Here is a 26,737-nt window from a genome sequence, read left to right on the forward strand (position 1 = left end):
ACCTGCGTGAGGCCAGCCCGAGGCCTCCCCCTTCCACCCCACGCACGGGGCTGGCCCGAGCCTTCCCTGCCTCCCGCCCAAGGCTGGCCTGGCCCGTGTCGCTCTCCAAAGCCCTCCCTCCTGCGTGGGGCTGGCGTTGCTGCCTCCTCTCCCCCATGCATGTTTCTCTGCACCCCACTAGGGGTCGCACCCCACTTTTTTGGCAAAACTGTTCATTTGCCCCGTTTGCTTTTGCCAACTGATCATCAGTTGGCAAGAGAAAACAGAACAAATGTGCAGTTTTGCCCAAAAAAGTCGAGACAGCCAGGGTTAAAAAAGGGTCTGTCCTGGCCAAAACAGGACATATGGTTACCCTGTGCAGCCGGATTCAGGTTTTATCATTTAAAACATATAATGCATAGCAAGTTTAAGGTGAGGTTGGTTGGTTGGTTTTTGTCTGTTTTTTTAATAAATAATGAAGATTCTCTTCTCTCTTAAAATTTCATTTGAAGTTTAGTAGGTTTTGATTTTCCTGGCATATGTAAGCGAAATCATTCTTCTAGGTCTCTTTAATGTAACTACACGCTGAACCAGATATACAGCTGCCTTTGCCCCTCACTGTGCCATCTTCACCATCCCTCTTCTATGCCCCTCTCCAACAGCATAGATTTGCTAATGCTCAGCCTTGTCTAAAAGGAAACAAAATCAACAAAGATTTCTAACGGAAGCACAAAGCTTTACAAAGACCATGAATGAGTCACAGTTCAGTCAGTGACATTGTCCAGAAATGTAGATAGCTGCCCGATAAAAGGTTTCAAGGCATTCCTCCTTGTTTTGCCTCAAAAGGAAATGTACTCTGAAGACAAAAAAAAAAAAAAAGCAGGTTTATAGAGACTACTGGCCCAATGCAAGTTGCGAAGCTTGTGGAAGACTTCCCTAGAATACAAAGCAAGCTGCTGTGTATGGCTCAGCCAGGCGCATGTAATTTCTGCCTACGTCTATGCCATTCTTATATCAGCTAGAGGAAAGTAGAAATCCGCAGTATATGATGGATGATTTCCTGTAATTGTTGCACACAATTTAAGACAATATTTTTCCACATTGTGGAAAAGTCAATCTATCCCATACCCTTTATATAATAGATATCAGACTACCTTCTGCCTTGGGAGAAGCAGAATCAACTCTGTTGGAGTCCATGGGTTACATCAGTACTGAGGTTGGCCTTTTTTCTGATTTTTCTTGCCTTTGGGGAAGAAAAAAAACAAAATAATTTCATCAAAGGGACACTATCAGAATCAAATTTGGTCCCAAATCTGGCCCCCGACAAGTTATTAGAAAACATAAGAACAGGAGTATTCTATGAATATAAACACACAAGACTCTCACCCAGATATTTCTTCAGCCCTGCCTTAACCTCAACTACTGCAGTGTCTGAGAGCCAAAAAATGAAACTGACTGGGTCTAAAAAAAAACGAACCAGACTGGTTTATTTCTGCTGCCCAGACTCAGAGAATTGCAAAGAGTAAAGAGCAGCGGAACTAATGAAAAATAAGTGAAACGTTTAAAGTTAATTCTGTTTAAATAATGGCAGGTGTTACTCATTAGTAGCAAATGAGGGGAAAAACATTAATTACATTGTGTTCTTTCAATGGGATAATAGACCTAGAGGAGATATTGGGCTTGATTCTGCGCAAAATTGGATGTTGTGCTGTTGTTTACACATGTGCAACGTTAATACAATGCTTCCATTCCGATTTGGAGAGGGGAAAATTCCAAGTTCTTTCATACCCTGGAAAAAGTTTAGTTCGAGTTTTGAACAGAGATTTGCCTTGCTTCTTAGTTTAGCCAGGTCCATTTGCTCAAACTTTGTGTGCTTTCTGAGGCAGATATTTACAAACAATCCAGAGGTTTTAAGCAGATTAATTCCCCTTATTTTGTTCCTGTGTGCCTTTCCTCTCCACCCTGGTGGTATTTTTGTTCTTAGTATTACAGTCACACATCAGGCTAAAGCCTAGATTGTGCTGGGAATTGTGAACACTCATAATAAGACACAGTCGCTGCCTGAAGAGCTCTCTAACTAGACAATGCAGTCTGGGACACACCAGGTACTTATGGTGGTATGTAGAGACCAGATACTGCACACTCAGCTAGCACAGGTATAAATAACAGTGTAGACCATGAGGCATAGCATCTGTTTCCTCTCTTATGCATATACCCCTTTCCCCACCATGGGGAAAGGCTCTGGCAGGGGGAAGTGGTGGGGAAAGGCTCCAGCAGTTTCCCATTGCCAGAGCCTGTCATCACTGCCTCCCCTTTGCCAGGGCCGTTCACTGCTGCATGTAGCTACACACTACAGTGACAAGTGTGGATGCCCCCTGCTTTTCACTCCAGAGCGTATCTCCACATGTAGTGTCTGTACTCCACACGCCATCATAGGTGTAGACAAGGCTACAGCCAGACAAAGGACATGTCTTCACTGCAATGTGAGGTGTGGCTGTCCCATGTAGATAGCTTTGATCTAGCTACTTTAAATAATGCTAGCAGTGGTGTTGAGGCAACGTGGACTTCAGCATGGTCTAGCCCCCTGAGTAGGAATATAGGTCCCAGGAATCCATGGGTGTGCAGCCAGGGGCGGCTCTAGGCACCAGCAAAACAAGCTGGTGCCTAGGGCGGCAAAATGTAGGGGGCGTCCCCTGCCGCCAGGGAGGGCGGGAGTCTGGGCCAGCGGACCTGCCACCGTCACGGCTGCAGCAGGTCGAGCGGAGCCCGGGACGAGTGGACCTCCCACAGGCATGACTGCGGAGGGGGCGCTCGTCCCGCGGCTCGGCTGGACCTCCCGCAGGCATGACTGCGGCAGGTCAACCGGAGCCGCGGGACCACGGCACCCGCCGCAGTCATGCCTGCGGCAGGTCCACTCGTCCCGGGCTCCGGTCGACCTGCCGCAGCGGGAGCTCAACCGGAGCCGCGGGAAGAAGGGACCCGCCGCAGGACCGGGGAAGGGCGGCGCAGCGCACCGCGCTGCTTGGGGCAGCGTGATTTCTAGAGCCGCCCCTGTGTGCAGCCCATGCTGAAGCAACTTTACTGCTATGGATAATTGCACTAGCTAGATTTAAGCAAGTTTGGGAATGTCTACATGCGCAGCAATCACACCTCTGATAACCATGTAGACAAACCCAAAGTGACTTGCCCCAGGGCATACAGCAGGTCAGTGGGAAAGCCTGAAATAGAATCCAGGTCTTCTGAATTCCAGGGCAGGGCTCTGATCACTAGCCCATGCTGCCTTCCATCTTCACCATGGTTGTAGAAAATAAAGAATTCCATTATTACAACAAATGTGAAGCTTTTTGCTTTTGCCCAGAGCAGTTTGTATAACGCAATTCAGCACAACACTATGAGAACATGTGTTTGGAAGGGTGTGTGGGAAGGGAGAGAATTGGAAAGGAAACCACGGGTGGTAGAGGAAATGGAAAAAAAAACAAGACACCGCTGGGAGGTTCGCAGTGGGCATAATCATTATACAACACCCACATGCTGTTGGGCAGGGTGTATACTCAAGGTGTGGCAACTCCCGGAAGGCCTATAGAACCATGTTGATTTGCCTTGTGTGCTTTCCCCAGGCAGTTCATTTCAGCTCTGACGCCTGACGAAATGAAGCACAGTGGCTTATATGGCATGTTGCTGCCCTTTTCCGCTGTTCTGATACAGCAGCCTAGTCTCCTGCTACTATAGCACAATGGTTTACATTTCCGTGTGTGTGTGTGTGTGTGAGAATTAAATATGGGCTTAAATGAGAGGCTAGCTGAACATCCATCCCAAGAAATAGGAAGGTACCAGGCTAATACTCCCCTTCCCATGCATGTGGGCAAGGACAGGATGGATCCCTAGCTCTAAACCCCACAGTGCAGTGCAGCAGGTGCAGAGGGAATAGTAATGCCATTAATATTAGATGAGCTGGCCAAAAAATGAATTGCAGAAAATTCCAGTTTTTTAATGGACATTTGAATAATGAAAACATTCAGCCAAACCCTATAATGTAACCGTTTGAAAATGCAGTCATGGTGCCTCACGGGAGTTGTAGCTTGGCTGTCTCATGCTCCCATTCTCTTCTATAGGCCAGACTGCCTGGTCAGCATCTTCTATGATGCATTATGGTCTCCTCTCTTGGAGAGGGGAGGCGATGCCTCCTGGGAGTCCCTGGCCAGGGTGTATCATGCCAGATGTCGTCCAGTCAGGGAGCCTGGCCCATAGAGGAGCACAGAGACATGAGGCACCTCAGCAGAGTTTCCAAATAAAAATATTTCAGTTGTTGGCCAAAATATTTCAGTTTTCAAGCAGTTGGTTTTTCAACAATAATTGACATTGGCCATGGAAAGCAGACATTTTGGCAAAATATTTTGTTTAATCAAAAACACAGTCTCCTGTCCAAAAAGTTGACTTTTTTTTTTACTAGTCCTAATGGGGTTTCCTTTATGTCTCAGATCTTGAAAGCAAATAAAGTAACACCCTTCCTGTGCACAGATCACTTTAAAGCATATTAATATTCTTTATTAAAAGTGTAAATATAAGATGTTATACAATGAAACTTGTTTATTACAAGGACCTTGGAAAGAGTGAAACTTTGGATTATAGTCTTATAGATTATATACAGTTATAGACTTACAAACTATATATTTTCCCCAAATTGTAGGAGTGAATTGACACCTTGCAATACAATTATGAGTTTCTTTGGAACGAAATCAGATTATAAGTCCTCATGCAGTAAATGAAAAAGTGCCCTCTCTTCATAAAGGGGAACAATGAACCAGAATTAGTCAGTCATAGAGCTTCCATTCCTGCTATGGGAATTGTGCCAGATCAGTTTGGGGCCCTCAGATGTTTTCTTGCTGCTTACTATATGCACTCCTTAACAATCCTGCACTGGGAGTTTGCCCAGCAGCGGGGTTCTGATGGTATGTCAGACATATGCACTATATTGAATGAAGTGTAATAAACAGAGATTGTAGAAGCCTCAAAGGAATCAGAGGCAGAACCGAAGTAAATAGAAAGATTTGCTATTCTGTGCCCTACATCTACAAGTGACTACAGTTTCTTTAACCAATTAAAGGGACAGAGTAGTATCAAATGTGAGTCAACATTTAGGTTTTCTAACAATCAGTTTGTCCAAAATAAATGTTCCCATAATTTCGTTAATTCCAATGAAAACAGTACTTTAATAGAAATCTCCCCCTGCAGTGCTTACAACTCAAATACTGAAGTATTTGTCTAGCACACAAGAACTTGCAAGTGAAACTGACTAGAAATTGGCTATAAACAAAAGTGAAACAAATTACTCTATTTTTGTTTTCATTTCAAGAGCCCAGAAATCTCAAAGAGTAGTCAGATGCCATAGAGAATGGAAAGTAATGGAAATGGAAAGTACATTGACACTGTAATAATGTAAGATGGCATCTAACATTAGTAAGGAAATATCATGTGTGAACACCATTCCTGAAAGTTTAAAATAATCATTGTGTTTAAATTCAGGTGCAGTTCAACATTAGGGATTCTGACAAGCACAAAAGTCAATAAGACTTAAATACTTTGCTGAATCACTGCCAGAATGGGGCACGGGTTTAAACCTGGATCAGAGAATCCCCCCCCCGCCATTTTCTCCAGCACTTCCACGTTTCCTAGAAGTCTCCTCTCCAAGCAATGAAGATACTATGCCTAGCTGAGCTTTGTGACATTTGGCAGGACCACAAGAAATGGGGAGTCAAACTGCAAATGTATTTCCTTGCCCACTATTAGAATAAGCAGCTCCAGGTTGTGTATGAGGCTGATGTCACACTTCGTGTATTGTGCTGCTTTTTTTGTGATCTTTATAATTCACTAACTAAATTATTTGTACAGAAGACTCATTTTGTTATGGGAACCTCCCTGTTTGCAAAGAAAATGAACACTTAATTTGCCCTTACTGTGTTGTTTATTACACTTAATTTGCCCTTACTTACTGTTTATTACATCAGTGTGTGTCCCCTTCAAACCCCCAGTCCTAGGTCTTATTTTGGTGTGCATTTCATTTGATAAAAGACTGTCAGAATTGGGTTAAGCTACTAGGAGAAGGAAGGACTGAAATGAATCTTCTGAGATATTGTTTTTATTGTACTTAGATTTTAGCAAGAGGAACCACATTACTTTCAGCTGCTGAAGAGAAAATTAAGGGATTTGAACACTTACTGATTGTTGTCTTGCTTTTTCTTAGAGCATTACAAATCGAGAGGACCCAAGTTGCAATGATCTGAACTTCACGAGACTTTGGATTCATTTTGGATCTGGGTTTTAGTTCAGTTTAGTTTTTAGTTATGAAAAAATGAAGTTTGATCCAGTCCTGAATCCTGATTCAGGCGAGAATTTCCCCCAATAGTTTACATTTGTTCATAGAAGGAAGTTTGATTTGGGCCAGCCTTTGATGAGGTCTGAATATAAACACATTTTGTCTGACCTAGTCAGCTCCTACATTATCACTTTGTGTAAACTAATCTATATTATTATGTAGTATTTGATTAGTACCAACTGTGTGTTCAGTACTGTACAATACACACAAATATAGACAGTCCCTGCCCCCAAGAGGTTACAATCTAAAAGAGAACCACTGAAAAGACATGGCACACTTGGAAATCTAGAGGTAGGAATTGCTTAACGGGTATTATTTTTCTTTATAATTAAAACTCACTTCTCGTGAGCCTTTCAAAAGAAGTGGGGTTTGTAGAGGGTTTTGAGGGACTGGTGATGATGCCTATTTTTATAATGTCAAACTCTTAATCAGCTGCTCTCACTTGATGGAAAACTATGGCAAACATTATTTTACAGTGTTTTTCCCCCTTCATTCATATTTTAATACAAGAGACATGAGGATGAAAATAGAACCTTATTTTATTTAAGAGCTATTTTTCCTGCTGTTTTTCCCCCTACTTAAAACCTTTATCCTTTAAGGGTGACAAGATAATTATTTCCACAGCAACCAATTGTGATGTCACAAAGAGGATTATGATTTCAGCAGCAGAAGCAGAAAAAAAACCCTTAAAACAAAGAACTGGGTGTTATGCAAATAATACATAGCAAAAAAAGTGAGTAGAAGAAAGGCAGAATCCACGTGCTATGTGGGCAGAGCTCTCTCTCTGAATGTTTCCTAGAAATGTCAGACATCTGTATCATCAGTGTTGCAAATCTACAGATCTACAGCAGCAGAATTATCCTTGTGGCTTTGATCATTTTCCTCTCAAAGAACTGACTGGAATACAACCCGTTTTGTTCCCCCATGGTTCAAGCGGGTCTCAAATTTGGGAAAGCAAGTTCCTGCATCTCTGATCTGAGACTACTTCTCATGACCCCTAAATATTGGCTATTTATTTTCCTACCTAACAGAACAAAATGAATAGCCACTGCAACTCCTATGTGGACATTGGGTTATAAAAGCAGGGCTCTTGGAAACACACATTCCCAAATCTAATTGATCCTTAATAAGGACGTATAGTTAAAGAGTAAATACAGTAGAACCTCAGAGTTATGGACACCTCGGGAATGGAGGTTGTCCGTAACTCTGAAATGTTTGTAACTCTGAACAAAGTGCAGTTCGGACTCCAAATCTCGCAGCTGACACTCCAAGCCAGGCTTCAGCAGCAGCTGAGCTCTCTACTCAGCGCAGGCATGAGTTTGCAAGATTGTCCCACTCCTGGAGGGGGCGGGGGTGTGGGCTCACAGCCCCAGCATCTTTCTATAAGTGGCTGCCCTGTGTGTTGGGGTTGGCGGGGGACAGGCAATCCAGATGTGCCTACCTTTAAGATTCAATACAGGTACAATACAGTATTTGCTTGGGGGGTTGGTCTTTTTTGTCTCTGCTGCTGCCAGATTGGTTACTTCTGGTTTCACATGGTGTCCAGTTGACCAGTCAGTCCATACCTCTGGTATTCATAACTTGAGGTTCTAATGTATTTCCTTAGTAATCAACCCTATGAAAGCTCCGTTACCATAAAAAGTACCAATTATTTACATTGCATGTTTGTGATGGAGTAGTGAGCGAGCATGGAGGAAGGATTGTGAAAGGGTTAGATGAGTAACATACATTATTTGTATTAAAATTCCTTCATGTGCTCCAGGGAGTAGGCAGGATGACCTGTTAGACAAGATCTTGGGCTGGGTAACATGAGACCTGCAGACCTCCAACTCAACTCAGAGATTTCCTGTGTGACTTTAAACAAGTCACTTTGGCCCAGGTCCTCAAAGGTATTTAGGCACCTATTCCCCATAGGTATTAAGTATCTGAATACTTTTGAGGATCTGGGCCTTAATCTTTTTATGGATCAATTCCCCCATATTAAAATAGGGAATTTTTATGCTTTCCTACCCCTTATAGGGGTGTGGTGCAGATAAAATTCATTAAGGATTGTGGGGTGCTCAGCTACTGTGGTGATGGTGTCCTCTGATGGGGTGCATTAAGCTCTCCTGTGTGCCTCCTGTCAGCAATCCTGCACTCGTTCCTTTACTCCCAGCACTCTCTGTGGGTTGTTGACCTCGTTAGTTGGGTCTTTAGTGGCTCAGCCCTCTGGCTAAATCACACTGTTCAAAAACAGATGAACCCTTTCTAGGATATTTAAATCCAAAACAATCACAAACAAAAAAAGTCCTTCAATTCCTCTGCTAAAGCTGGTCTCAACCCCTCCTTCCTGAGGGAACCTTCTCTCTTCAACTCCTCTTAGGCTCCTTTAAATCCAGTTCTCTAGTCAGGTTTCTACAGGAAACTTATCCCCTTCTCAGGGCTTAGTAAAAAGTCCTCACTGGGACTGTCTGTCTACCCTCACCAGGGTCTTCAGCCTTATCTCTGAGCCCTTTTAAATCCAGCCCCTTTCCTTCGGTTTTTAAACTAGCGGTTCCCCCTTTCCGGGGCTTAGGCAACTTTGGCATTGGCTAGAGGAGAGAACCCAGGCCCACACACTACTCCAGGTCCCAACCCAGGGACCCAATGAACAACAGTCACACTCTGCTCCCTTTAACTCTAACAATTAGATGCTGTGATTTTTTCTGGGCTTTTTCCCCCACTCAGTCCATCACCGTCACCTGTTTTCTTAGGGTTGAGTTCTCCCTGCCTTATCCCTGTCTGAACAGGGTCTCTCTGTCTTCCAGCCCTCCCTCATCCTCCTGGTCTAAGCCAGTAACTAGACAGTTCAACCCCTGTAGCACCTTTTAACTGAGCCTGCTGGGCCCTGATTGGCTGCTTTCCTGCAGCCTTTCTAGGCAGGCCTGGAGGACCCTGCTTCACTGCTCCTTTTCTGGGGCAGGGTGAGGTAGGACCGCAAGGCCTCCAGCAGAGGACTCAAAGGGCCTAGTTTACCTCCCCTGCTGGAGGAGGCCACAGGCTCTGCTGAGTCTTCAGTCTGGTCCAGGTGGAAGGGGCTGATTGGTCCAAATGTGTTATGGGCAGGGTTAAGGGTCTACAAAGCTGGTTTGTAGCCCTGAGAAGCTCACTCCAGCTTGGAAGCTGAGTCTATTCAGAAGTCTGCTCTAGAGCTAAGGTGCTCACACTAATTTGAGGGGTTAATATAGATCAAAGTCTCATTTCAATCTGGGAGCCTGGTATGGTTCAAAAGCTCACAGCACTTTAGAAGCTTATTGCAGTTCAGAAGCTTGCTCCATTTTAGCATAGTTCAGGAGTCTGTTCTAGCTTTTGGTGCTAACTCCAGTCACAAGAGACCACTATAGCTTCTGAAGCTTAGTTGGGTTAGGACCTAGAGATGGCAGGTTTTAGTTCAGGGTTTCTGCTAGATATCTTTGTGTCTTAAAGTTAGATTTATAAATGGGGGAGGGGGAGTACTATTGGCATTTTGTAAGTTAAATGAATATACTCCTTATGGGATATTAACATTAAAATCCATTCTTTTTTAGAGCCAGCTGAAAATGGGATGTATCTTGTGAAAAATTTATCTCCTTGAAAATTGAATTTTTGAAAATTCTCACCAACTCTGTGTCATCCATATTTTAATAGACTCCTGGCTCTTTTCCTATGTCACTGGATGTTTGAGTCAATGACCCACAGCTCACAACTGTAATGTGATGGTTTTCAAAAGTTCAAGCCTAAGCTTTGTGTGTGTGTGTGTGACTAGCGTCAGTGGTGACACTGTAGACTAGTACTGTGCAGTGCATTGACCAGAAGATACTTAATCAAAGTGTGATTCTAGTCCATAAAAGGGTTGTCATTTGATTTTCTGCAGTCTTAACAATATACCTCTCCTCTTCTTAAAAAACAAAAATACTGACAGTAACATACCAAAGATATAAGACAAAAAGAGCAGCATATATCTATGAGAGTGTAGTGCATGGATTTCACGTTCTATAACAGCAGATGACAATACAGTTCCCAATATCCCAATGAACAAAAAAACTGAATGAGTTCATAGCTTTCCGTAAAATGATTCAAATCTTCAAATGGTGGATATTTTTTACCACACAAACTTGTGAGTGAATATTTTTAAAAAAGCAAAAATTGAAAACACAGGGAGCACAAAAGATTGCCATGATCATTCCTGGTGAAAACTATTAGAATGTGGTTTGTGCAGATAGTGAAATAACCCCATGCTGGTAGCTCAGAGACCTCTGCAGAGTGAATTCTGTCAGATCAATATAAGAAATGGTTTTTCTATACTATGGCTGTGCTTTCAATACAGGATCGACACTTACTGTAATAGGCAGCAAAATGCAGCTTCCATGTCTTGTTCTGTATCACCATTTCAGACCTGAGTTAAAATATGTAAAATATTTTTAGCCATGTCACAAAGGAGGGATATATTTATGCATACAACATATCACTCCACCCACCTGCTTCCATTTTTGTGCCTTGTAAAGTCTAATTCTAAAGAATAAAGCCTCCAGCAACTTTTTAGTGGGTGCTTCTGGTCTGAAACTGAGGATTTATTTTATATAAACAGACCGTTAAACTCTTTCATATATTCTGAGAAAGGAAAGAAGACCTGATCCAGCCATCTTCCTTACTATGCTTGTTCTCACTAGAATGGATGGCTCCTCTCTTTGGAAGAGACTAGATATGGTAGAAATACTGTTGAAACTAGCAAAAGTAATTGAACTGATTTCAAAACTAAGACATCTACAAAGTGATCTTCAAGGCTAAAATGTAAAGGTTCTGTATGTTGAAAGACTTGCTGTCTTCTGTACTGGTCTTGAAAGTACATAACCAAACCCCCTCTGGTGAAGAAACATACTACTTTGTTAAGATGCTACACTCTTTGACCTATGTTCGCCTCACCAGATCACAAATATAGGAAAGCCTTTAAAAGACAGGTTGTTCTTACTCTGAAAAATAAAAACAGAATGTCAGCAGTTTTTATTATTATAGCTCTAGGGAACTAAATTGGAATTTTTTTAAGGTAAAGGCATCAGACCATTAAAGCGTATCTGTTTATGGTTATAGAAAATGGAATAGAAGATCTTTAGCATATACTGTATTCATAGTGTCATCAAAACATTCATTTCAGGTCTGGGAGGTTTATTAAGTTGCCTTTATAGGTTGAGGGTGTATATACAGGTTTCAGAAATAAGGTCATTTCAGAAGTCAAACTACTCGGGGGAATGGTGACACTCCAAGACAAGCTTTTTTAAAGAATATTTAATTGTGGTTGTTTCTCTTCCCACGTAGACAGTGGCTTGGAGAAACCACTTTTTCATGAAAATAAATTTGCACTATTCCCAAATGCAGTTAGACATCATCCAGCAAATCCGTGTGTTACCTCATAGCTAATCCATTTATCTTCATGAGCAAAAAAAAAAAAAAGCCATACAGAGAACTTTCCCCCTTTTTTTAATACTCAGCCTTGGTGATCTGGAAACGGTGCCAGAGCCACAAATTAATCATACCTAGCATCCTGATGTTGCAACACATGGATTGATGTCATCTTGAATTGATGCCACATCTGGATGTAAACCTCACAGGCCACGTCAGGAAGTCATGCCACAGCTATTTTGTGGTTATCTTCAACTCTGCTTGACAGCATCTTCTCTCTCCTCCCCTTTGCATCCCTTCCTGGATGCTGGGAGAGACGAGCCTTATTTCTCTTCCCTCTCATTTCTCCTCTCCAGCCCTTTTTCACTGATGGATGGGGATACCAGCACCTCCTATTAGTCTGCTCTGAAGGTGAGCCCAAGCTGCAGAGATCATATCTGGATCATATCTTTGACAAAATTCCTAGGTGTTTATTGGAAGTTTTTGTTCAGGCTTTTCTCTAATTTGCTCACCTCCTAACATCTAAGTGAGTGTCAGGGACCATGGGACAGGCTAGGTGACTAATGTTGTGTTTGTTTTCTCTAGCCATGCAATAAGAACCACAGAAAACAAGACAGCCACATGTGTAAGCTCCGAGAGTAGGTATCCTACCGCTACTGAGGAGTCGCGGCCCCAGGGCTGGGAGAGAGCTCTCTCAGCGCTGTAAACAAACCACCCCCACAAAGGGAGCAGCTACCAGTGCTGGGAGCGCTGGTGCACTGTCTACACTGCCAATTTACAGTGCTGAAACTTGCAGCGCTCAGGGGGGTGTTTTTCCAACCCCCCCCCCCCCCCCGAGTTAAAAAATTTGCAGCGCTGTTAAGTGGCACTGTAGACAAGGCCTTACTCTGCCTTTTAACTCACTACGGAACTTGCAAATTAGAATTAGGCCAAAACCAGTTAAATTAAAATGAGAGCCAACCCGAAACTTGGCCCAAAATTGAAACCAGGCCCAAAAGTTTTTTTGAGTTTGAGAAACTTTGATTAACTTAAAGAATTCTGGCTTTCCTATTACTGCAAGGAAGGCTGATCTCATGGCATTTCTAAACTCACAAAAATCATTGGAAAACTCAAAAAATGTTTTTTCCTCAAGGCAGTGGGCATTCTAAGTAATGATCCTGGGATCTAGACACACATAGTTAAGTGGCTAGAGTAGACGGCTGGATAGGTACATGGATGGGTAGATTGGACAGATAAATTAACATCCAGCTCAAATGTGTAGACTCAAGAGGTTCCAGTAGTTCACATAAGGAACATAGAAGCATCCAATGAGTTGCTAAACCCTAAAATGTTATCTACTTACCAACTGGAAGTCTGCAATACAGGCTAACCTCCAATACTGTACCAACTCTACAACAAAATTAGTAATCGTTTCTTGTAAAGATCACTCAGATTCAGGAGTATGACATGTCTGTGGCACTGATGTTACTGAATTTTATTTGAGACATAATTTTAATTTTAACTACCGCTTTGTCAAACTAATTCCAAACATTCTTCCAGAATACACTGGATGCTAAATAGCCTCATGTGCATAATGCACAGCTGTAGTAAAACTGCTTCATTATGGGTTGTTTCATGCTGTTTATTGCATGCCCATCAGTTTTTGGATTGCCATTAGTGAGCTGCATTTTGAAGTTGCATGCTAAATTTTGCTGTGGCAAATTAGAATCTACCAAGAACATATTAGCAAATAAAGGAGTACATCTGTTTCAAACAGGAGATTTTCTTTATATAATGAAGATTGAAAGACTCGACTGTAATAAAGGAAATGCTATATATACTAGATCCCCAATATAAAGCTGTTATAAATAATCTCACTGGCTAATAAACATTAGAGTCAGGTAGATGCTCTACACTTTATGTAGGGGCAGCATTGACTAGGGCCTTGGGGGCAGGATCCAAACACTTTATTTAGCTCATGTGAGGACAGCAATGCTATAAATATTCAAGAGCATCTCAAGCAGAAAGAGTTCTCCAACTCTCCTGCCAATACTGTTATTCTTTGTCCAGTTTCAGCTACCCCAGTGGTTCCTATTGTCCTGATTCCTAGGCTCTGGTTAGTTCCCCTTGTCTCCCCCATATTATAAAATCAGTTCCAGATCCAAGAACATGAAGGTCCTTTGATGATTGTTACAGCAAAACTTCAAGAAAAATCGCTCCAAGATAGTGATACCAGCATATGGGAACCATTGGCTTTAGGGCTCATTTTTCATAGTAGTGTGATTATTTTATAGGGCTGTATCTCATCTACTGTCTGACTAGGCACTGAGTTGTGTCTCATTCAAATGAAAGGTTTCTCAAGGTTACTATTGAATGGGAACTGTAATGCTGTTTCTTGTTTCTGATGTAGAGGAAAGACATGATTTTGGTAAGATGAGTGTTTGTTTAACATTACTGAGCAATGAATAAGGCCTCCCTTGATCTTCCTGGACCTTTCCCATGTTGTAGACTGTTCAGTTAGGAACACAAGTGGTGATATATATGTCTGAGTAACATGATTTTTTTTCCCTCTGAGCTGGTGTCGTAACAATTCAAGCATCTTTTGTGGTTAAAACGAGGAGTCCTTGTGGCGCCTTAGAGACTAACAAATTTATTGGGCATAAGCTTTTGTGGGCTAGAGCCCACTTCATCAGATGCATGAAGTGAAAAATACAGGAGCAGGTATAAATACATGAAAGGATGGGGGTTGCTTTACCAAGTGTGAGGTCAGTCTAACGAGATAAATTAATTAACAGTAGGATACCAAGGGAGGAAAAATAACTTTTGTAGTGGTAACGAGAGTGGCCCATTACAGACAGTTGACAAGAAGGTGTGAGTAACAGTAGGGAGAAATTAGTATTGGGGAAATTAAGTTTAGGTTTTGTAATAACCCAACAACTCCCAGTCTTTATTCAGGCCTAAGCCATATTCACATACCCTTGGCAGATTCATTGTGTTATAAAAACATAACTTGTTTGCAGTAAACATATAATCAAGTATGTTTTTAAAAGGGTAGGTTGGGCAGCACTAGATAAACAAGACGGGCACCAGATAAACAATTTACATTCAGAATAGTTTTATTGGTAATGCACTGAAAAAGAGTAAGTGTGCCAAATTTTACAAATAAAGCAGAACAGCATTCTGGAGTGAGGATGCTGATAAATGTAGAAAGGATTATATATTGTGAGAGCAAAAAGAAAGTGGGGTTTTATCATGAGGTACGGTCTCTGTTCTGGGATTTTTATGATTAATGGGGATAATACCTCTATATATTTTACTGTGTGTAATGATACCCTTTATAAATTGTCCTTTGACTAAGTTTGTAATAATACTTCACTAGCTCACATATTGGAGGCTTGGGTTTGAGGAGTTTTGTGGTCTGAGCTCTACCTCTTCTGACAAGTGTGAAGTGCAGGCATGAAGCTGGTGATTGGGAAGTCCTATACAGCCATTGAATGCTACAACTAGCTATCTGGATTTGCTGTCCTGTTAACCTCTGACTCACCAAGACATGATTTGCCCGCTGTAGTAGGAAGAGGGCCCGAGACATAAACCTTTGTGTCAGAGACCTGGTATGAGGCCTGGGCTAAAGTAGTGGTCAACGCTTTGCTGATATAAAGCAAAATCAGGTTGTGAACTAGAGGCAGGGCCTGCTCACGGAACCTGGCAAGAACATTTTTGCTGATATTGCAAAAACACACATTCCTAAGAGGTGCTAGGCACAGAGCACTAGGCAAACACATTCCAGAAAGGTGGTACCAGAACACCTCAATACCAACACATTCCCCAAAGATAACAGGAACACACTGACCCATCCTAGCGCTAAGGTCAGGATGACAGCATGACGGATAGAGATGTTTTGATCGGACAAACATGTACAAGGTAATGGGTGGCACCTAACCACGTCAGTGGGGCCATACATAACTTGTTTGTATCGGTGTATCTGAGTGGGTGTTGGGGTCTAGTCGAGGGGACAGTGGAAAGTCCCGATTCTGACTGAGCTGGCCCATTGTCATGGGCATACATGTGTTCATGTATCTGTAATCATTGTACTGTGGCATTAGCACTGTGCTTCATCAGCAATAAACCTGAGCAAGTTCCTTCACTGAAAACTGAGTCTGTGAATTTCTTGGGCAGTTCAATGAAAGTCTGCGCAGAGCTGGGACAGCATGCTGAAAGAACACACACACAGATGATATCTGACCACACCCACCTGTGGAAACATTTGATGCATTGGTATGCTCATACTAGTATATGCACCAAAAACATCTTTTGGATAAAAATGTCAAACAACAATAATACCTATCTCTTATATAGTGCTTTCATTAGTAGGTCTCAAAGCACTATACACAGGATGCCAATATAAATATCTATGTTTTGCAGATGGGGAAACTGAGGCACATAGGGGTGAGCTGGCTTGCCCAACGTCACCCAATAGGCCAGTGACAGAACCCAGATCTAAGTCCCTGTCCCTGTCCAGTGTGCTGTCCGTTAAACAAAAACTTTGTATTTGAACTTTGACCTCCACTCCCATTGATTTCAGTGGAAGTTAGGTACCTAAATATCATTGAGGATTTGGGCCCTTAATCTCTGGGTCTAATTTTCTCATCTGCAGATGAGGATAAAAATACTTCTATCTGTCTCAGATATTTAAATTATAAGATCTTCAGAGCAGAGATTGTCTTTTACTACGTGTTTGGACCAAGCATTATATGTTACTGTAATACAAATAACAGCTATAAGGTGTTATTTCATAAACCATCAATCCATTTTGCATCACCTACAGAGTTTTCCCCACCAAAGTAAGCAATGAAGCAGGTAGCAAAATTGTTCCCTATCTATAAAGATTCCCCATGTTCGACGCTTCCAGCTCTCATTTTCTCATTTCCTTTTTATCCATAGAAAGATTTGGAAGCAAGATACTATGTTTCCATTAACTGAGCAAAGCTGCCACCTGACTAAGGAAGGGTTAAAGAAATAACTATCCCCTCAAGAAATTCCATGAAAAACACTGAAGATAAGCACATGGAAAACTCAGACAGCAGGCCTTCTGTTAAATATGTGACAGAAATTTCTCTGCTTCAGGTAAGGAAGATAGAGACTCTGTTAAATTATATTCCCTATGAGTGTTGCTAAGGCATACTTGCACATATTATATGAGGTAGAAAATTAGTACTTTGAATTGTTATGGTTACATTTGCAGTAAAATGTAAGTGTTTGCAGTTTTTCAGAAGTTTGCCTACGGTTGGTCATGCAGTTCACCCACTGAGAAGAAAATTTACTCACTGTAAAGTGATGAAGCAGATTAACGGTTATAAGGAAAACTACTGCAAATTCTAACTAACAAACTGGTTTTGTTCGAGGGGATTAACCTAGAGATGAACAGGCTTTAGTGCCAGCTCTTGGTTCCAAGTTTAAACTCTGAAGGGACTCCCAGATCATCTGGCTTGACTTCCTGTATATCACAGGCCACCAACACCACCCACATCCGCACATTAAACCCAACAACTGAAATTAGCCCCAGTGGTGAGCTGGAGCTGGTTCGCACCAGTTCATGAGAACCTGTTGTTAAATTTTGAAGCAGTTTTAGAACTGGTTGTTAACCCGCTTCCCTGCCAGGGGGCGCTGCAGCTTTGATGGGCTCTGGCTGGGAAGTGATGTAATTCCTCCTCCAGCCACCGGGGGTGCTGCACTGCAGGAGCCATGTGGGCTGCCACCTGGCCCTGGGCACAGGCCCTGTTGCTGCTGCTGTTCCCCCAACCCCTGGCCCTGGGGCTCCCGCTGCTGCCTGGTGGGTCCCTGGCTGCTCTGCTGGGCCTGGGCTGCATCCTGCTACTTGGGCTGCTCCGAGCCGCTCTCCCTATGAGTACCCGCCACCCCCTGTCCGCAGCCAGCCCCTGCCACACCCCCTGTCCTGCCCGCACCAGCCCTGCACCCACTGCCCTGCCTGCAGCCAGCCCCTCAACCCCTGCCCTGCCCACACCAGCCCCGCACCCCCTGCCCTGCCTGCACCAGCCTCGCACCCCCTGCCCACAGCCAGCCCCTGTCTCCAGCCAGCCCCACACACCCTGCCTGCAGCCAGCCCCTGCCACACCCCCTGTCCTGCCCGCACCCCCTGCTCTGCCTGTACCAGCCTCGCACCCCCTGCTCACAGCCAGCCCCTGCCGCACCCCCTGCTCTGCCTGCAGCCAGCCCCGGCCCCACCCCCGGTCCTGCCCGCACCAGCCCCGCACCCCCTGCCCTGCCTGCAGCCAGCCCCACAACCCCTGCCCTGCCTGCACCAGCCCTGCACCCCCTGCCCTGCCTGCAGCCAATCCCACAACCCCTGCCCTGACCGCAACACCTCACACCCCCTACTCTGCCTGCAGCCAGCCCCGCACCCCCTGCCCGCAGCCAACCCCTGCCGCACCCCCTTGCCCACACTCCTCTGTCTCCAGCCAACCCCTGCCACACACCCCCTGCGGCCCTGCCCGAAGCCAGCCAGCCCCACACACCCCTGTCTCCAGCCAGCTCCGCACCCACTGCCCTGCCCACAGCCAGCCCCGCACCCCCTGCCTCCAGCTAGCCCTGTCCCACGCCACACCCCTGTCTGCAGCCGGCCCTATGTCCACTGGTGCCCCGAAGTTCCCAGGACAGTAACCCTGCCAATGAGGGGAGCAGGGAGCAGCTGGGACCCACAAATGTGCACACCCTAGGGTGACCAGACAGCAAGTGTGAAAAATCAGGACGGGGGTGTGGGGTTATAGGAGCCTATATAAGAAAAAGCCCCAGAAATCGGGACTGTCCCTATAAAATCGGGACATCCGGTCACCCTAGCACACCCCCAGGGAGTGGCGGGGACCCACACATGTGAAACGGCGCTCATTTCTAGATCAGGCCTATCTTTTTTAAAAAGAACTTTAGGTGGGGTTAACATACATCTGGATTTTCCCGGACATGTCAGGCTGTTTGGTTCTTAAATCGCCGTCTGGCAGGAATTTTTCAATTCCTCCTGGGAAAATACGGACGTATTTTTTCTTGTTAAGCATGACTCCCAATGACTCAATGCATTGCCACATCTTATGGCGAAAGGTACAAAAAGTACATACTGTGGCACATCCCTTAAATCCGAACTTTTTATAGGGAACCGGATGTTAAGATTTTGGCAGCTCATCACTGATTAGCCCAAAGTATTACAGCCCATAGGAGACTAAATGGTTACTAGCCACAGGCAGAAAATAGGAGAGTCTGAGGCGCACCAGTGCCAAAAACCCTGGCAATGGCAGGGAATTGATTGAATGAGATATACTTCGATGATCCTGGCACGTGACCCACACCCCATTAGCTGTATAGGAAGGACAAACCCCCCAGTGTCACTGCCAATCTGACCTGGGGGAAAAATCCTTCCACACTCCACATATGGTGATCAGTTAGACCCTGAGCATGTGAGCACGAGCACGTCCATGAACCAGCCAGCCAAGCAGTTCAGAGAGTGAATTTTCAGTGCCACCTCAGAGCAACAACCCCCGCTTCCCCATTCAGTGAACCATCTGCAGCTGTGGCATTTTCAGATGCTGCAAAGGAAGGAGACAAAAATAAAACGTCCCGCACCTCTCAAGAAAATATTTCAGGGAAAACACCTCTTCCTGACCCCTGCAGGCTGAAGGCCTGAAGCATGAGATTAATAAAGATTTGGGGCGTGATCCTCCATATACTTTGAGCCAATGTAAACCAAGAGCAACACAACTAAAGTTAGTCATTACGTGGGTGTAAAACTGGTGTTTGTGAGAAGAAAATCAGGGCCTCTGATCAGGCCAACTGATTTGGGTGGGGCGGTGTTGTCTTTCCTAATGAGGAGTGTGGGCTATGATGTGCTGATCTAGTTACTATAGCAGTTAGAAAGGATTTTTAATAGGATAAGTAACTCTCGTATTTTCAAGGAATTACATGCTTTTTCTGTATGTATACCATATGCATGCCAACAAAAAAACATACACATGTGACTTAGGTAAAGTGCTCTTTTACAGATGAGGAACTGAGGCACAGAGAGACTAAGGGAGTTGACCAAGGCCATCCAGAAAGTCTCTGCCAGAGCACAGAATTAAACATGGGTCTCCTGGATCCCAGGCTAGTGCCCTAATGACCGGACTCATCTTCCTCTCAGTAGCTGCACTGTCCAAAGCTTCAATAAACCTCATTTCCTGTATCTGCCAGACAGCATGTTGCCTGAACCACTTATGTTACCACATGTGCGGGATGTTGTTACCATTTCCCTTTTCTGTAACAGTGTATGTGCACCGGAGAAAACTACCTTGCTGAATGACCAAGTTGGGCCTTTTCTTGGGTTTTCCATGCCCAAGCCTTATGGTGTGGGGAAATACTTCTGTACAGGGAAACGGTTACATTCCAAAATATTTTTCAGTGGCTGCTGCATTTCTGTGAGTGAAGGTCATGGGAAATCTGTGGATGCATGTCAGAATCACTCAGTGACCAAAGAAACAAGAGAGGAGCTTTTCACTTAAAGCCCGACGCTCATTCTAATTGCTTTCATAGGGCCCGGTCCTGCCACATGCTGAGAGCCTTCAACTCCCATTGGGCCAAAGCCGCAGCTGATGCAAATCAGTGTAGTTTTACTGGCTTCCTTGGATGTATGTTAATTTACAACAGCTGAACATCTGGCCTCATCTCAATCAGGTGCTCAGGAACACTATTTAGGAAATGACTTTATGTATGTATACAGTATTTATGCCAGCCTAGAGAGAGAGACTGAGATTAAATGTTTCCTTCATCATATGACTGAAAGCCAGGATTTCTGGGTTCTATTCCTAGCTTTTACACGGAATCTCTGACCTGCGTGACCTTACAAATCACTTAGAACCAGATTGTGCCTGATAGATATTGGTACATGTTGGATATAGGCTAGGCCAGAGCCACTCCCCACACTGGGTGGAGGGCTCAGAGGGAAAACTTTTGATGAAAAATGCTGATGCAAACATTTTTATGTTCTGTTTTTGTTTAAATTTTCTTCTAAATCATCCAGGTATTTGATGTGTTGGGGTGGCGGTGGGGTTGCTAAAAAACTTGAAAATTTGCCATGAAAACAAAAGCTTTCTGTTGTATGGTACAAGCATTTTCCAGTGGGTGGAGGGACATTTTTATGAACATTTTCCACTGGCTCTAGTGCTCAGCCTTTCTCAGAAGGTGTCCAACACCTCCATAAATTGAGTGGCTAGCAAAGAATATTCCAATATTTTGGAAAATAATCTATTCACAGATGGGCTGAGGAGAAACCATTATGAAAGCAGCATTCCATTTCTCACAGTTATTTGCCTGGTAAATGTATTTGACTCTTATTTTGTATGTTTAGGGTAAAGACAGAAGTTCTGAGCTTTAAAATATGTGTTTGACTTCTGCTAGACACCCAAAAGAAAGATCTCTTTATGTACCAAAAGGGCTCCCTCTCAGTCAGAGTTTGGAATATGATGTTTAAACTGCTCAGAACAGGATGCTTTATGGAGTAAAATCATTTACTGAGAGAGAAAGGTGAGAAGTGGGTCCCTTATTTCCATATAAAAATAGCCTGGAAGCATACGTGGGAATGTGTTAAAGAGATAACAATGCCCGGGGGGGCATGTTTGAGTTCCAATGATACTACTCCACAGCAGAGTATTGGCCCAAAATTGAACATCTCCTTTTATGGCAGCTGTAAGAGAGTGAATCTGTCTCTGCAAAACAGCATAGAGATGAGGTGATGAGGGGAGTGATTAAAAGGTGAAACCAGTGTTGCCTTGTAAGCCCGGAAGCTGCTCCATGAACTGAAGTTACTCATTTTCCTTTAAAACAATCACCCTCAACCACAAAGTGGAGGCTCTCTTAAAGGTCACCTCATTATGGCTTAGATAATAAACATTCACTGTTTAAATTTAATCAGAATAAAAATTATAGGGGCACTTGTCCAGATTGTCATGTACAATATTCTCATGCTGAGCTATTAGTTAAAAACAAAGGTCACCATTACCTCTTTGTTGCCTGCTAATATGATTTTGAATATTACTGCTTTCCACCTATTACTATTTACACTGGGAGATTGGCTAGGCTCATTAATGTGAATGAATGCCAGGAGATGACATCATTTACATTTAATTGTCTTGTTTATCAGCCATGTCTACATAGTTGTTTTAATAAAGGGCAGAGAAAGATAAAGGGTACATTTGCATTCTCTCAGGAGCTTCTGACAAGGGTCTAGAATGTTGTTGACATTTATTGTTTGCAAATGCGGTAATCAAATAACAGTTCTATTAGCAATTGTTGCTCTGGGTTTTTTTTGCTTTTATTTTTTCCATTAGGAGACATTATTTTTTTCTTGGCTCCTGGGCTATTAATGGCAGTATATGCTTCCAGAAAGCCCTTGAGCACGTGCTCAACTTTGACTTCATTGTGGCTTAAGTAGGAGGCTTAAAAGCTAAGCACGTGCTAAATGTTTTATTTTGTGAATCGGGCCTCTAAGACTCAATACTACGTAAACTGGTCAGATTTTTTGCTTTAAAGAAGATAACTGAGCAATATAAATGAAGCACACAATGAATTGCTAATTTTTCAATCTTCTTTTAGTTACATCTGTGATTAAAATACTGATTCATATATGCAGAGTGCCATCGGGGCGGCTCTAGCCATTTTGCCACCCCAAGCACGGCGGCACGCCACGGGGGGCGCTCTGCCGGTCGCAGGTCCCGCGGCTCCGGTGGATCTCCCGCAGGTGTGCCTACGGATGCTCCACCGAAGCCGCAGGACCAGCGGACCCTCCGCAGGCACGCCTGCGGGAGGTCCACCGGAGCCGCCTGCCGCCCTCCCGGCGACCGGCAGAGTGCTTGGTGTGCTGGGGCCTGGAGCCGCCCCTGAGTGCCATAATCCCTCCATGTGTGACCTCCCAATCCCTCCATGTGTGACCTGATCTATGTCAGTCCATGGCGGCCAGCTCTCCTGCTCTTCCCGCCTTCATGCCTCATTCACAGGTCATCTTCCTACTTATTTTCTAACATTTAACTCCCTTGAGGGTGCAGCTGTTAATTGCTTTTTGCACTTATGTATTAGTCATGAAGCGCTAACTTTGACCACATTCAGTCATGCAGTTTTCACCTATGGAGTTCTGTGTTCACCTATTTGAATAACAAGGGTTTTACAGTGGGTTCTAGTGCCTGAGAAATGTCAGCCCATTTTCTTTTCTATACAGAGTAATGGTATGACTGACAGTTTGGAAAACAGGATCACACTTCATTGTCTTCGTTAGGTTGCTCAATTTAATGAGCTATGCCAGTATCAAACCTGCACATTCAGGACAGAGGGAGTACATTAGTCACACAGGAGCTGGAGCAGACTGGTGAGTCATCAATCTCTAATGGTGGCCATCAAAAGAAGGTGAAGAACCCTGCAATAGGCAGTTATGGTAAAACCTGCCAACAACAGAAGTTTGTTTTCTTCCTGACTCTCTAAGTTACGGGTTGACGTATACCCTGAAGCATAATGGTAAACAACCCTTCCAAAATTCTTGAGGGTTTTGTTTTAATACTTAATGTTGAGGGGATAGTTCCTGATAAACCGAGTGAAAAGACTTATCATTTGGTCATGTAAGTGCAAATCTGGTGGCCTTCTTATCCAATCCTTAGTAGACATTGGTTCACCATACAGTTTGGTATATATCAGTCTAATGGTCATTGCTTCTGAGATACCCATGATTGGGATAGCAGGGTTGCTGCTGGTCAGGCCCGAAAAGAATACTTTGATATGCTGTGTTGTGTGGGTGGATTTAGCCACTTAATTTTCACAAGCACTAATAGAACTGGTTAGAGCCAGATATGTGGCTGGCAGGTTCTATGCAAGTGCCATTAAACAACTTAGGCTTTATTCTCTACTTCATTACACTGGTTTTGTGCCAGTGTGAATCGCACGACTGGAGTTGGCTTCAATGAAGCTGCATTGGCAAAAAACCAGTGTGCCACAGTGAAAATCAGACCCTTTGTTTTCATTCATACGAAATCCAGCCACAATATGTAAAAATGTATTCTGTGTCCTTAAACAACCAACAACATATCTCTGGTGGAAAATGGTCGTGTGGCTTGGTCTTGCTGGTAAAATCAGTTTTCAGAGTGCCAAAGAGCTATTCCCAAGAGTCTTCTATATTTGGGGTGATCTCAGAATAACCCATAATTGCTTAACTACTATTATGACACAGTAGCAAGAAAAATAAGTGTAGTAGTGTCTAATTACCCTAGCAGGCAAAGGTGTGAAATCATTAGCCAGTAACATATGGGCTTGAGCTTGGGTAAATTCCCAGTGAGAATTCTTTTTATTCCAAGCACATTTTATCATTTAATTTGAGAGTGTTAATCCATGGGTGAGCCTCTGTCTGTCGCTCTCTCACTTGCTTTCTCTCTTATACAAACATATTCCTCGGCTTAATCATGATTCTCCTGATCACATGGAAATACTGTAAGACCCTAGCATGATACTGATGACATGGTGAGTGGGGAGTAGTATAGGGATGTAAAGCCTGCTCCTCATATGGCAGCAGTAAAACTGAGAAATTACTGTTTGGGTATTACAAGAGGCCTTGACGATGCTGATCTTATCTATCAGTCTCATAATGAAAAGAAGATCTCCTGGAAACCAGCATTTACGTTCAGTTGCTTCCTATAGGTCTTTTCTCAGAGAGTGACAGTCTTAGGTGCTGTGAATAGAATCATGTGTATATTGCTGTTCCTTGAAGAGAGAAGAACCCTCTCAAGGTTGCTAAATGTAGGCAGTGTGAGAAGACACACCCACACAAATGAAATTTTTCAGTTCTACTTTAGTACAGACATTCTCCAGCAGATATATTTAGCATATATTTTAGGTGTCTAAAATATTTGTGTGAAAATAAGTTTACGCATGTATTCTCTTTATCTAGCCACTCAAGACTGCAAACACACATTGCACTGCTCAGCTGCATAACAAACAACTTGGTACGTGCTCACTCATTTAATCCTCTGATATGTTATTTCTGTGCATTTGAGCTATGTAGTCAGTTAACAGACAGGGCTCCATTTTCAAACATGGGGAACTTAATCCCACATCTGGATGCTCAAATTGCTACTTAGCCATGTAAATGCATGGTTTATGCACCTAAGTGCCAATTTGAGTGTCCAAATGCATGACTTGGACATTACATTAAGGCACCCACTGGATTATATTGCTTGCTTTATCTAACTGAATGCACATTATGCACTGTGCATAATTATGTTCTGTTCCAAATAAGTAAAACAATTCATTTTGAGCAGATTTCCAGAGGAAAGTGACACCAATATGGCATGTACTTGCAGTAAATATTACAAACACCTTGTCGTATCTGTAAATGCCACACATACCTAGCCAGCTCCCCAAGTGCCAAATAAACTGCTCATCCCTGAGTGTCTCATTTTGTAATCATTTCTAAAAGAAGCATAATATGAGCATGGGAGTTTTGGACCCACCCCAGTGCTACTGGGTCTAGGGGTGGTGGAATGCATTGTGATCCCTAAAGCTCAGCTGATTATGTGGAGGTGCGTTCAAAGCTATGCCCAGCTCCCCGGAGAAATGCAGAGCCCACAGTGTCACAGAATCCAGACATTTCTCACTCCTGAGATTCCAGGTCTCTAATGGAAATCTTAAAATAGGATTTCATTTTTCTCAAACCTGTGTTTAAGGGGCATTAGAAAATGAGACTAGATAATACCCCAGGCATTCTTCACTGCAGCTTCTTAAAATGCTATAGTCAGGCAGGCTCAGGCAGAGGCCACTTTAACCCAAGTCTTTTTGGACTAACAGCGTCTAATGTCCCTTGCACATCACAGCACAGATTCCAAAATGAGGCCAAACGTGTAGCTTTGAGAAAGTGGGAAAAAGAACAACCAAAAACTGGTAGCTGCTGCTCTTGCTGTGCTAGAATTTCCAGCTGAAAATTCCTAAGCCTCAGTGGCCTCCTAACAATATTGGAAGTGCAGGATCTTTCCTTTGTTTCCCTTAAGTTTTTGCTTCTTTCTTTTCTCCCTCTCCACCCCCCCTTATCTCAATTACACTGTCACGTATTTATTTTGTGTGATTAAAATTACCCCTTTGAAATTTATAAGGGAAGAAAAACTTGAGAATTCTCCAAAATTAGAGCTAGGCAAACCATGCCCACATTTTTTTGCTTGCGGGTTTGCTTGAATGTCAACATTAATTTGCTTTGTCTCGGCACACTTTGTGTGTTTGCTTTCCACAGATCAAGCTCTACTCACCCAAATACTCGCAGAAAGAGAACTGCAAGCTCACCCACTTGAATATTCACACTCCAAATGGTGTATATTACACGAGACAGACACTGCTTGTGACCTCACCAGACATGCCAAACCCACGAAAAAACGCAGAAATTGGGCTTGTTGGCTAGCTTTAAGCAAAACGATGTTAAGCGAATACAATATCCCCATAAGAATTAATGTAAATGAGGGGGGGAGATTCCAGGGAAATTTTTTTCACCAGACAAAAGACTATATTATATATATATATATATATATACACACACAGTATAAGTTTTAAACAAACAATTTAATACTGTACACAGCCTTACTGCTAAATGATGAACTAGCACTGGACTGAGCCCTCAAGGGTTAACACATTGTTGTTAATGTAGCCTCATATTCTACAAGGCAGCATGAATGGAGGGAGGGGAGACAGCATGGCAGACAGAGACACAAACCTTGTGTGTGTGTGAGAGAGATGCTCGTTGCCCCTTTCAGTACGCTGATCCCACTCTAAGTACATTGCCTTTTTAAGTAGATCATTAAGTTGAGACAGCAGCTGCTCCCAGCAAGCTCTCTCGGTCCTGAGCCCTGTCGTGTCCCCCCCACCCCACCCCAGCTCTATGGAGATGGGGTAAATGGGGACAGGATCAGGGGGGAGGGGTACACCCTGATATTAGCCTCCTCTCCCCTTCTCCCCACC

The sequence above is a fragment of the Mauremys reevesii genome, linkage group 4, assembly GCF_016161935.1.
Source record: "Mauremys reevesii isolate NIE-2019 linkage group 4, ASM1616193v1, whole genome shotgun sequence".
In the NCBI taxonomy this organism is placed as follows: domain Eukaryota; kingdom Metazoa; phylum Chordata; order Testudines; family Geoemydidae; genus Mauremys; species Mauremys reevesii.